The 14,021-nt window shown below is 39.1% G+C and overlaps 1 protein-coding gene across 2 annotated transcripts in view; it reads right to left on the reverse strand.

Moving 5' to 3' along the window:
* LOC306877656 (zinc finger protein ZFPM2-like) overlaps window positions 1–14,021 on the reverse strand; it is a 160,338-nt gene that overhangs the window by 59,796 nt on the left and 86,521 nt on the right. The gene's annotated exons all lie outside the window — the stretch shown is intronic.

A 14,021-nucleotide genomic window follows, 5' to 3' on the forward strand; every position in this document is an offset into this window, starting at 1 on the left:
GATTCAAGAACATAAGTCAATTAAAAACAAATTATTTTGTATCATGCTTTAGTTTGAATGAAATTCCTGTAGCTCAAACAGTCAAGTATGTCACTAGCAATGCCAAGGCTATGGGTTATATTCCCAGGGAATGCATGAATTGCATACCTTTAATGTACTGCAAGTCGATTTGGATGAAAGTGTCTGGCAAATGCATAAATGATAGATTTTTTCTTTCAAACAAGCCATTCAGAACTTTCTACAGCACCTGATGTCCAGCCTTAACTCGGACATACACACACACACACACACACAGTATTCACAGCACATTCTCACTGTGCGCCCCCCTCTATATGAATATATGAATGTCGTATGTCAGGCTGACATGTGCGAGGGTTCGAGGCAGAGGTGCAGGCTGAAGGTGAGGATAACAGGACCGGACCTGCTCTAAGACTCTGTTTACAACATAACACACCCTCAATACGGCGACTTCAATTAGTTGTTCACCGTGATGAAACAAATTGCATGTGGTCAACTGGAAATTTCATTAAGGCAGATTTTCCTGCAGCTCTCGTTATCTCCGCGTATTAATATTTCCTCAGGCTTGCTGGACGGGTGAGTTGCGGGGGACATTTTTTTCCCCCCTTCCACACAGCAAATGTCCAAATCCCCTTCACACGCATCCACACGAAATTATGGATTCTCTAAAAATAAACCCTGATGTTTCTCCTTTTCATGTGCTGTTTGATAAACTAAATAAAGCCCTGTATTTTTTTCAAAATCACTATCTAGCCCAGAAAATATATTCCCATGTCTGTCATCTGTTCCAGCCTGCTCTTTTTAAATGGCAGTGGTTTCATCGCCTAAAATGAAAAGATACCTCCTCCTTGGTGCCGTCTTTGCTGCTTCTTTTTTTTTTTTTGAGCGAGCATCTGCTATTGGGAGGCTAAATAACGGAAATATGCAAAAAGAGAAATTGCACGCTAATTCCCTTTGGAGATAGATCTTGGCGCCTGCCCTGTCATAAATCAGAGAATTTTGATATGAAATGAGGCAAGCTGCTCTAATCATTTCTGCATTTCAAATTGGATCACTGGCTCAATCGCTTGGCTTTTAAACTGCTTGCCTAAGAGCAAATGTGAGGTGGGAGATAATGGGGAAGAAATCTCAGCCCGCGTGCCGTAGTTAGTTTACTGCTTGAGTGCAAAAGAATGCTTTCAGCCCCCCTCCTCCTCCTCCTCGCCTCTCTGCTTTCTCTTTTCAACTTTGTTAAATTGACTTTTTCGTTTGAAATCGATTAAATTGAGAATCACTCCGGCTCTACCAATCTTTTAAGGAACACCCATTGAGGTTCGCTCGGGCCTATCGTTTTGCACTGTTCGCCGTTGCTATAGGAACCATGCATATTTATTCAAAATCACCTTGCTTTAAAACATAGTTCGACTCGGTGCTGATTTAATCGCAATCTTTTCTGAAGACGAAAATGTGTCCTATTTACCTCCTAAACAAAGGCTTTCACGGAGTCAAATGGTTTTAATCGAGATTACGAACAACGGCGAATAAACAGGACATGCTGTACAGCGTGTTTTGTCTGTCATTTCTCATTTTCTTTGACACGTCACATTTCCTGATATTGAACGTCTGATTGGTTCATCTGATGAATTACAAAATGAGGGGTGGATGCTAGCCAGCACCTTACATTGGACTTATATTGTCATCTCGACGTGTTTTGAAGCATCAGGCATGGAAAGGTTTCAGCTCTAATGCCATCTGGTTTAATGAGCACTTAGCCTCCAGGACAGGAGCTCTTCCTGTCGCTGTCTCTCTCCTCCAGGGCTGAACGGACAGTCAGAGGGCTGCTGGAGACTTCATTAGCACATGCACCCGGCGATATACTGTGATGGGGTAGATTTATAATGGCACAATTTGAAAGAAATGCACTTAAAGTGATAGGTCACCCACAAATGAACATGCTGTCATCATTTACTCTCCCTCTGTATGCCAGCTGGTTTCTGCGTGCAACCTAAAAGAGGTATAAAATATGTTCATTTCATTTGTGCGCTATATAGTCTCATGATGCTAATTGATAGATTTACATGAAGAAAACAGAAATTCAAGCCATTTATCACTGAAAACCATTGAAGAAGAGTGTCAAGGCATCATGGCAGGTTTAAACACCATTGACGACTGATGCAAAATGCTGAATATTTTAAGAGATTTTGAGAGAAGATTTTTAGTAAATGAAAAATTATTTCACACAGCTATTGTAAACTTCAGAATAGCATAATAAGTCATACGAACACATACTTTACAGTGTTTTTTTAACAGCTGCAATTACTATGAACTGTAATGGAAAAGAGCTCTATAAAAATTCTTCTAAATTTCTCCACAAAAAAATGTGTCCACAAAAATAAAATAAAATAATATAAAACAAAACAAAACAATGTATACATAAAATATATTAAAAACATCCATAAAACAATATTGAAAAATAAAAAAACAGTAAATATAATAATATAAAATAAAACTAACATTAAATATTAAAACCAAATAAAAAAAAAGAGGTTTATCACATCAGGTAAATAAATAATGTAGTAAATAATGACAAAAACGTCATTATTACATCAACTCTTTAATCTCTTTAAAGTGTGCCAATATCATAAGTGGATAGCAATTGCCATTGTGTAGATGCAACAATTTTGGACGTGCCCAAATTAGCCTGAAATTACAATGAATAAAAACAGCCACACAACACAACCTGAACAAATTCAAACAGACTTGAAAGCAAACTCGCATGCATATTATGTTCAGGGGACATGGCGACACTGAATTCATAATGTTTGCTTTGCATTGTAATAATGTCTAGGAGGCAGAGGATCATGCCCTGCTCTTGTGCTCAGATTCGGCTCGTGAAATGGCATGCCTTCCTCATAGATCCCCCTATTTCAATTTAAATTTCCACTTTAAATCCAATTGCGGGCTTCTTTGATCTTTGCATGCAACTTGCAGTCGACTCCTACAGCAAGAGCTAGCTATTGGGCCAATAACAAGGTGTTCTCTGTACGTCCCGTACACCTGTACAGATATCAGCATACCTGGAGGCCCGAGGAGGCAGGTGGCATCTGCCGGGCAACCAATCGCACAAAACATCATTGCATTGTGCAGATTCCTCTCATAGTTAGATGCAAGGAATAAAAGCTACGCGATCAGATGTGATATAACCTCTGAAAACTGGAGTGATGTGGGTAAAGAAAACTCTCAGCATGAGGTAGCAACCATTTGCATAAACTTCCAGGGCAGCATTAAAGCGCAACGTGATTTGAGATGGGTTCTTCGTACAATTATTTGCGATATTGAGTCATAGGTAAATAAATAAGAGTGACCCCCCCCCCCCCCCCCCCCCCCCCCCGAGCGCATTAGACGTGAACTCCCTTATCTCCGCTCGCCGACCGTTAAAGCGAGGGTTTGCAGGGCTGCGTATGCTCTTTGTTACCCAATTAGTTTACTGACGACCCCCGTGGTCTAATTTTCCTGTTTTGACAGGCTCGTACACCCTCGTCTAATGTGCTAGACCACCAGGACAGACGGCCAGACGCTGTCCAGACTTCTGCAGCCTCTATCAAGCGTTTCGATCTCACAAAAGGCTTCTGTGATAGCGCACCAGATGACCGCTGCAAAAAATCTGTGATTTTCACACTGAATACTTTCATTTAGTACTGCTCCTCCATCTGGACTGGTTTGATGAGCGCTTGTGTGACAAAAGACGAGAGGAGATGAGGACCTCGGCTGTGGCCTCTTGCCTGTGAGGAATCAAGTGCAAGTTAGGGCAAGTAGACTTTGGGCGTTAAGTTTAATATATGAGAACTCAAAAACAGAAGCGGTACTGGTGAACTGCTGATATAACACAACTCATTTGCTAAAAGCGAGCCTAACTTGGCTCCGAGCTCAAAACTAGACAATATATCACACGTTTATTCACTTGAAAGGCAATTTCAGAATCGATTGCCAAGACTGGCTCGTCGCACACTTCAAAATATGCACATGTACATGAAAGGACGGCCAACATCTCCTGGATTTCGCCACCAATTAACCATCTCCGCTTCACACGGTGGAATGTTGAATTCCAACAGGGGAATCGAGATTGCAAGTGAAAACTATTGTGGATTATCTCGGCTACTTTTCAAGGAAGTTGTTTCAGTGTCCCACAAGTGGAGTCTTGACAGTGACAGATGGCAAAGCAGCTGGCATCGCTCAAACTCTTCTCCCTTGTGCTAGATTTTCCCCCTCAGTGTTCGCCGTGGATTCTGCCGTGGCGTATTCCAACACCTTTGGCAAGACGTGGCGCAAACCGAGGGAGACAACACTGTGGACAAACTTATGTTGTTTCTTGCTAATTCAGATTTGATTGAGGTTATGCAAAATATCAAACTTTGGGGCGTTTTTACTTCTTTACAGACAAAAAAAAAAAACTTCCCAAAGCGAAACCATTGACATCAATTCATATGTTAGCCCTAGAAATTGCATTTGAAGCGATTATAGTTAGAGCTTGCTGTTAGCGAGGATCAAACTAGCAACCTTTCAGTTACCAGCCCTGAGTCTTATCCACTGCACCACTCTCTACTTTGCTGAAAAGCCTATCATGGTGTCAACAACAGGCTTCTAAACTAGCTTAACCAGCTTTCATGCTGCCTTCACTAGCATCAAACCACCACTGACCAAGATGAGCAGATGATCAAAGGGAGAAACGTTTAAATATCTAGTCTGAAAACACAAGTGCCAACTTACAAAAAATATAAAATTTGTATCCATGTTGAATTCATACATTTAAAAAAAAAAAAAAAAAGTTATACCATTTTCAAAACATACAATTATTTAAATCACTAACAGTAACTAATATTTTGAGAAAAAATGTTTTGAGACATTCTTTACGGTATTTTTTGTTTTTACAAATACTTTGAACTCATAAACTTATCTTTATCTGCTTATTCAGTCTATGTTAATAAAAATATGTGTGTGTGTGTGTAGTATTTAAAAACAGATTTGTTTTTTTTTTAAATAGTAATAATAAAAGTTTACACCAAAAACTTTCCCCAGGATTTTTTTTTTTTACCTTGACCTTCACTAGCACTTTATGCTCAAATTAATTTTTTTTTAATAATTATAATTCAGAAATTGAAAACAATGGATGAATGAAATGATAAAAGAAGTGTATTCAAGTCATAATCAAGTCCAAAGAAAAGCATGACTTCAGTGTCCCTATTCTTTTCAGAAAAATAATCAAGTACATTTATTAAGACCTTTAACATAGTGTTAGCTTCAGTGCAATTGCAGAGCTGCTCCTGCTCTTTCTGTAAGTCCAGATGGATGAAATTACCTCACACGTTCTCCCTGACGGATTCCTGTTGCTAATGTGTCCCCTAATGCATAAGTGCGTGTGTCTCTAGAGTCTCAGCCAGTCTCAGTACTGATTTCAGGTCACTTGTGTTCTTGAGGACCACCAAACACCTCACCGGCTCCTGTCAGTGCCTCCTGTGACTCATTAAGGGAAAATGAGCAACCAATCGTGCCAAGTTATCTACCTTTTCTTTCCATTACAGTGAAACCATCACAGAAGGCTGTACGCAGTGATTCCACCATAGTGGCATTAAGCATTAATTGTAATAATTATAATAATCCCAAATAAACAACAAGTTCAATAGCCTAATGCAATGCTGTTGTCTTGCTTTCTCCTGGTAAAATCTTGTGGCCTACTTTATTTTAATATAGCCTTTAAAATCTTCAAAATGCAGCCCGTGGCGCTTATGCTCAAATAAAATAAAGTATCCAGTTTGCTGCACACTGACTAAAAGGAAAGAGCCATTGTCAAATGACGTCTATGTGGATGTATCATTCACAAACTTGACACCATGAATTGTGACGTGGCGTTTAACGGTGTCTTCGCCCTGATTGTGCTAAACTATGTAGCCATCACTTCATTCACAAAGCGGTGGCCGCTTATCGCTTTCCCTCCATATCTGTTTGCCTGTTTGGGACATGCAGTGATGAAGAGGAGAAGGGGGAAATGTCAGGTTCACTTGTAGATCAAGTCGAGCATGTATTATCTCAGCTCTAGTCATCTGTGGCCCCGGCAGCCGCTGGCGCTGTGAGGAGAGAACACACACCCCCCGTTTCCTGTCAGAGAGCTGGAGATGGGCTGAGAGGATCCCTCCGAGAGAGAGAGAGAGAGAGAGAGAGAGAGAGAGGAAGAATAAATCCTAAACACCCCTCTACCATGAGGTCGTGACCTCAGGTCCCCTGTATCCCCTCAGGCATCACTAGTCCCACTGTGTGTTACAATAGTTTCATTAGCAGGGTGAGATCAGACGAAAAATGGGCGTTGAGAGGATTCAAACATGAGTCCATCAACACCATCTGAACAATGAATTTCCAGGATTTTTCCATACATTTTTTAGTCATTCATAACTACTGAATAAGTTTATTGAAAATGTGTATAGACACTATGAATACACTAAAAAAAAAGCTAAATATATTCAGCACAGAAAGTTTAATCAATTTATTATTTCCTCAATTTTAAATTTACCAGACAATTCCAGTTTTTTTTCATGGTATGACTGATGATTGTCTAAATCTATGGAGATCTGTGAATTTCTGTAAAAACTTTTTACAGAAAAAAAACTTCTTCAGTTTCTTGAACTTTCTTCAGTTAAACAAGGAGAAAACTGAAATCATTGCATTTGGAATCAAAGATGAAGTTCTCAAGGTGAATGCATACCTTGACTCTAGGGGTCAAACGACTAAAAATCAAGTCAGAAATCTTGGGGTGATTCTGGAGACAGACCTTAGTTTCAGTAGTCATGTCAAAGCAGTAACTAAATCAGCATACTATCATCTCAAAAATATTGCAAGAATTAGATGTTTTGTTTCCAATCAAGACTTGGAGAAACTTGTTCATGCCTTTATCACCAGCAGGGTGGATTACTGTAATGGTCTCCTCACCGGCCTTCCCAAGAAGACCATTAGACAGCTGCAGCTCATCCAGAACGCTGCTGCCAGGATTCTGACTAGAACCAGAAAATCTGAGCATATCACACCAGTCCTCAGGTCCTTACACTGGCTTCCAGTTACATTTAGGATTGATTTTAAAGTACTTTTACTCGTTTATAAGTCACTCAATGGCCTAGGACCTAAATATATTGCTGATATGCTCACTGAATATAAACCTAACAGACCACTCAGATCATTAGGATCGAATCAGTTAGAAATACCAAGGGTTCACACAAAACAAGGGGAGTCTGCGTTTAGCTATTATGCGGCCCGCAGTTGGAACTAGCTTCCAGAAGAGATCAGATGTGCTAAAACATTAGCCACATTTAAATCAAGACTCAAAACTCATCTGTTTAACTGTGCATTTGTTGAATGAGCACTGTGCTATATGTCCGAACTGACTGCAATAAATTTTATGTATAATCATTTTCTTTATATTTATTTTAAATCATTTTCTATATCATTTTAAAATTCCTTGTTTTTACTATTTTTATTCATTGATTTTAATGTCTATTTCACTTTCTTTTATGTAAAGCACTTTGAATTACCACTGTGTATGAAATGTGCTATATAAATAAACTTGCCTTGCCTTACATATATGCTGAATTTTCTGCATCATTACTCCAGTCTTAAGTGTCACATGATCATTCAGAAACATTCTAATATGCCGATTTGCTGCTCAAGAAACATTTTATGTTAAAAACAGGAGTTTAACCTAATGTTTTGTGAAAACCATGATCCAGTTTTGTTGGTTTTTTATCTATTTTTTTTCAGGATTCTTGATGAATATAAAGTTCAAAAGAACAGCACTTATTTGAAAATTGTTCAAACACTTTTGTAACAAATTTTGATCACCTTAATGCATCTTTGCTGAATAAAAGTATTAGTTCCTTAAAGGAGGCATATGCTCCTTTTTACAATATGTAATATAAGTTTCTGGTGTCCCCAGAATTTGTCTGTGAAGTTTCAGCTCAAAATACCCCACAGATCATTTATTATATAATTTTGAATATGCCTATTTTGAGTGGAGGCAGAAACACTCTGATTTTCGTGCCTGTTTCTTTAAATCTAAATGAGCTGCTGCTCCCGCCCCCTTTCCAGAATAGAGCTGCACCATTTCAGCTCGTACACGCTAAAAACATCTGTTTTGGTTCTAATTATCATGTTTATCGTGCTGAAATCATGCGTTTTAATCCATATTAGTTTAAATTTCTGATATACGGTTTTCTGAGTGCACACATCCGAATCACACGGACAGAAAGTGGCTGTCACAGCATGCGAGTAAACTAAGTTCTCATTCACACACAAGTTTATGTTAAAAACGCACAAGTTACAAAAACAGTCAGTTATGTCTGTGAAGGTAAACAGCTGGGAAATAAATCGCATGATTATTTTAGATCTGTGTGGTAGCAGCATACATAAATAAATCAATAAATACACTGCTCTCTTGTCTCCTCTGAAGCTGGGACTCTAAATAGTGTTCTGTGCTCGTCTGTGCAGCCAAAGACAGAACACTTAGCATGTTTTGCTCAGACTTTCACCTTGGCATTAGAACTGGTCCACCGCTGTCACTTGCGAAATCAAAATGACGGCGCAGCGGGTGGAAACTCACAAATTAAGGGGCGGTAATAATGAGATCCCTTTGCAACGTCACCAAGGGAGCGAAATCAGACGTGCTCGTTTTTTCAGAAGCTTGCAGAAAAAGGCTTACTAAAACAAAGTTACTGGGTTAATCTTTTTCACGTTTCCTTGGTTGCTAAATGCACTGGGGACCTGATTATAGCACTTAAAACCTGGAAAAGTCAGATTTTCATGATGTGTCACCTTTATACAAAAAAAAAAAAAAAAACACTTACTAACCCACAAACCCTTGACCCCAATTATTAAACTTCAGTGTCCTATACTACTATTATTTTCCAAGCAATCTTGAGATTGTTTGTCTGGTGGACAATAACCCTATCAATTTACACTGTGCCAAATATAGCAAACAGGGCATCACAGAGACTTGAATGTGGGATTTTTTTGCACACAAAAACAGATACTTTCTTCATAAAATGTAGTTGCGTGTTGATTTTGCATGCCCTGTCACTTTTCCCACTCACCCTCAGTCAGACGCTAAAAGCAGAGCCATTTTCATTTCAGCAGTCCGAGACGTCAGCGGTCTAGTGACTTGTTAAAGCCCAGCAAAGTAATTGATGTATGCAATCGCAAATTGGTTCCCCGCCTAAACTTCAGGCCTATTATTTCATTAGATAAAGCCACATTTGGGTTGCCAAAATAATAATTTTTGTGTCCAACAAGGAATTAAAATCCCGTTAAAGCTCATGAGCGGGCGACATTACAAATGGGGAGATATTCTCTCTGATAAATATAGCCTCAGATGTAAATAAGATCTATATGAGCACGACGTGCCAAATACACAGTTGTGCGACTTCTCGATTAAGAGCAAATAAAGCCCACTTGCATATATAACTAGATGTAAGTGTAAATAATTGGTTATGCATGTGCCAACACGAGGATGATGTTTGTCTGTGTGCGTATGTGTGCGCTCCACTCTCAAGTCCCACTGATTCGTCTTTCCAGCCATGTTGAATCCTCTTTTCTTATCAGAGCAGTGCAGGCCTGCATCAGGCGCTCCTTGCTATGACAGAGGCTACAACAATAGGCATGCGATACCGCTGCTTAGCGCTGCGTTTCGGAGGGGAAACCTGCCACAGGCACAGATTAACAACACACACATACACACACACACACACACACTCTCTCTCTCCCTTTCAAACACACGCACCCACTCCCACAAAATAGATTGCAGCCACCAAAACAAAACATTTTTCCAAAGGCCCGGCTCTTGATTAATGAAGTAATGACAAGAAGAAAAATATAATTTCGGCATGAAAAAAATCTACTGCCACTTGTTCAACTTTGGGATGAACAATAAACCTATAGGAGGAGGAAGAGGACAGCAAAGAGGAGGAGATAAATCCCAATGATGGCTGGAATTATTCCTCCTGCTCATTCGATACAGTGGTTCATGAGGAATTACAGCATAAAAACAATCCAGGAGCCCAGCTGACACTGGTTCATCCTCTGACGGGTGCAAATGAAGACAATAGCACGTCATTTCTGCCGCCGTGGACACTCCACAAATACAAGCACAAGCTACATGCACCAAAGTCGTGGCCTAATGGTTAGAGAGTTGGACTCGTAATCCAAAAGTTGCGGGTTCGAGTCTTGGGCCGGCAGGGATTGTAGGTGGGGGGAGTGAATGTACAGCCCCTCTCCACCCTCAATACCACGACTGAGGTGCCCTTGAGCAAGGCACTGAACCCCTGACTGCTCCCTGGGCGCCGCAGCATAAATGGCTGCCCACTGCTCCGGGTGTGTGTTCATGGTGTGTGTGTGTTCACTGCTGTGTGTGTGCACTTTGGATGGGTTAAATGCAATGGGTCACCATACTTGGCCATATGTCATGTCACTTTCACTTTTCACTTTCAATAGAGTTTTACTGCTGGTTTAACGCTCATGCTGGCTCATGAAACCTCCATGGAGGAATCTGGATTGTCCCGAGGATGCTCTTTCAAAGCTCAAGAGACTCCAGAGTTCTCTTCATTTCAGATGTTTCTCCTACAATTCCTTGGGAAGAATAAAACAGACTTGGAATCTGAGCAGTTTAAGATGTCTTCTTAAAGTCTATGGTCTTTTTCTCAGGAGAAACATCTGAAGAGCATTTGCACTCAAGTCTCACTTCTGGGAGAAACAAATGAGATAAAAAGACTTTTATTTGAGAATGTTCTTTCCTGTGGGTGTCCTTGAACATATTAACTAATGGTCAACTCATGTTTTTTTTTTTTCAATCTACAATGAAAAAAAAAACTGTAATGATGACAAACGAGACACAAAACTGCTGAATATATTTACCAGGGCTGTGCAACATTCAGAAATGAATTGAGAATGCCTTTCTGATTTCATTTCAATTGAGGTAGCAGCAAATTGTAGAATTAAAATGAGCTGAAACGGAAATGAATTAATTTAACTGCCATACAGTTTTTTTTAATTTTTTTTTTACATATCATACAAGCTGCAAAATCATTCCACTTTAAATATTCCAATTCAACTTCTTGTAGGATGTGGCCAATTCAATTCAAATTCATTCATTCATTTAAAAGGAACAAATTCTTAAATTATGAATTTTGATATTTACTCAGAAGTAACTCAAAATCATAAAAGTCATCCATCGACAAGGCTGTCAGTAAATTTAGAACAGACAGAAAAAAAATAGAGGACAAAGATCCTGCTTGTTGATCACCGCTACTTAACAAAGCTTTTTAATTAGAGAAATGCTCATTTATTAGATGAACATTGAATACTCAACATACTCAACTAACTGCCGTCTTGGAAGGGGCCCGTAAATCTGCAGTTCATTATTAGGTTGTTTCCAAATAAATTATTAACACTTAAAATGGACACTGGGCAGCGAGAGAGGCACAGAGCCACAGGCCGCAGTCAGGGTTGAGTCCAGGCCCAGTAATTACTGTGATGAAGACACCTGCAACTCAATAGCTTCGACCCACACCGGCCACCCGGCCCCCAGATGGCAGACATTTATGTCTGAGTGTCATTATTAATTTGTGTTAATTTGGTGGGGGTGGACGGGCTCGTCGCTCACCTGCGCAGGGGCTGCTGGGTAATTGAGCTCTAATGGCCTGATTGATCGGCGGGAGAGGAGAGAACTCTGGCGACTATCACTCAGACGCTGAGAGGAAGCGCTCTGTAGACACAGCAGCTCAAACATCCATCGGACACTGACACCACAATGTATCTTCAATCAATTTGCAAGTCATTTTGGTTACATTTTAAAGAATGACTCTGTTAAAGCAGTCTGCCTCGCGATTTTATTCACCTCTTCAATCATTTCAATTCCTCAATTATTTCTGACCTGGTGTAGGAAATATGATATAAAAAGAGTGTCCACTTTCACGCTAGGTACGATTCAGTGTTCAAACAGCTTTTGAAGATCCGCTCCAGACTGTTAAATCAATAACTGCAATCATAGAGAGAGACGACTCACTGAGTCGTGAATCATTTGGATGAATCGTTTGAATGGAACGAAGATGGATGGCATCCAAACTGAGGCATCTGAGGAGTTTCATGTGTAAACATGGCAGAGCGTGGCATCGTAAACTCCCAGAAGCCCTCTGGTTTCCACTGACTTCTCCGTACATCAGATGTGCGATGTGCCCTCTGCACCGATAAGCCCTCATCATGTGACCCTATCTCTGCCCTGCAGATGCCAAGATCTCTTTCACCCGCTCACCCCAGGAGGGCGACATCTATCAGTTCTTAAAACTGGATGCCCCCCAAATGCCTGTCCTACTTCAACATATATAAGAGACGGACACACTAGATCTTTCATTTCTATTTACTTTCATTCATATGTGCATATTGGCATCAATGGTTCCATTACTATCTAATGTGGAACGTTTCTATTGTACAAAAGGTTTTTAAAAGGTTATTAACTGGGAGTTATCGATATGACCAAAATCTTATTTGACAATATGATTTCATGATAAGAATATATATCTCGATATATAGGTTAGGCTGCCATCAGTTTAAGACCTAATGCATGGATCCAATATATTGATACACATCCGGTTTCTTTCCCATTAGTTTTTGTTCACTTAAAGGGATAGTCGACCTAAAAATAAGTTCTGTTATCATTTACTCAAACCTGTTTGACTCACTTTCTTCCGTGAAATGCAAAATAATATATTTTGAAGAATGTTAGTAACTAAACTGTTTCATTCCCATTGACTTCCACTGTATGTACAAAAAATACAATGAGAAACTTGCTTAGCAGATTTATTCATTTTTGAATAGAATATACCTTTAAGACATTACTGATAATGTTTACATTAATATTCATCAAGACATGTTTCTTTCTTTCTGTACTTAACTATTCGATCACAATATCCAGCAAAATAGAACTAAATCCTGGGTTTGGGGGACTTTCTGTCAGCGAAGGTATTGCATTGAGTTTTTATCTCTTTTTAACATCAAGCGTGATACATACTTTATTTTCTCATTCATGCATGCTTTTTTAATTACTCTAACACATCAATACCTTTAAGCAGTCCTGCACTGCATGGATATATTTAGTTGTCGCAATAAATATCGGCATACCACCCACACATACTTCTGACCAGCTGAACTTGGTTAGGAAAGACACCATATTTAATTTCAAATGAAGAATGATTAATAATAATAACTAATAATAATAAATATTCCTATTAATTTTTTTTAGAAGTCTTAAACATGCAATCATAGTGAATGACAAGAACACAGCACTAAAATATAGTGTGATTGGCTGATCCAATCATCTGAACCAATGCCTCAGCATGCTGACTACATTCAGTCTACTAACTTTGACATTTATAGACGCCATTTAGCCAATCACATTCAAACCCATAAACCAGCAGTCAAAAAGACACCACTTTAGATTCAGTCCATATCATACATCTTATATCAGCAGATTCTGCCTTTCTCAGATCAGACACTAAAGGAGGGTAATTCAACAGAGTGTTTAACCACCTCTAAAGGGTCAACATTCATGAAGATAGAGCTTTCTTTTCAAAGACATCACACCTAATTCAACTTCAAGGTTTTTCATGCTCCTCTCTGACATTATATTTATTAACCCTGGGAAACATCACACAATGTTTGGTTTTATAAATCATTGCTTACAATGTTTTGTTCTCTTTGATTTTAAAGGAACAATACACCCAAAATTGAAAATTAATCAGTATTTACCCACACTTACAGTATACAATTCCAAACCTCTATGTTATTTTACAGTGAAACACAAAATGAGAAATTTAAAAAATCTTTACAACAGAATTTTCCTCTTCAGGTGTACTGTCTCTTCAAATATAGGCAATATTTGGTTAAATTAAAAAAAAAAGATATTCCAATTTGGGGCAGTACAGAAAAAAATAAAAAAA

Source organism: Barbus barbus (genome assembly GCF_936440315.1).
Source record: "Barbus barbus genome assembly, chromosome: 12".
NCBI classification, from domain to species: domain Eukaryota; kingdom Metazoa; phylum Chordata; class Actinopteri; order Cypriniformes; family Cyprinidae; genus Barbus; species Barbus barbus.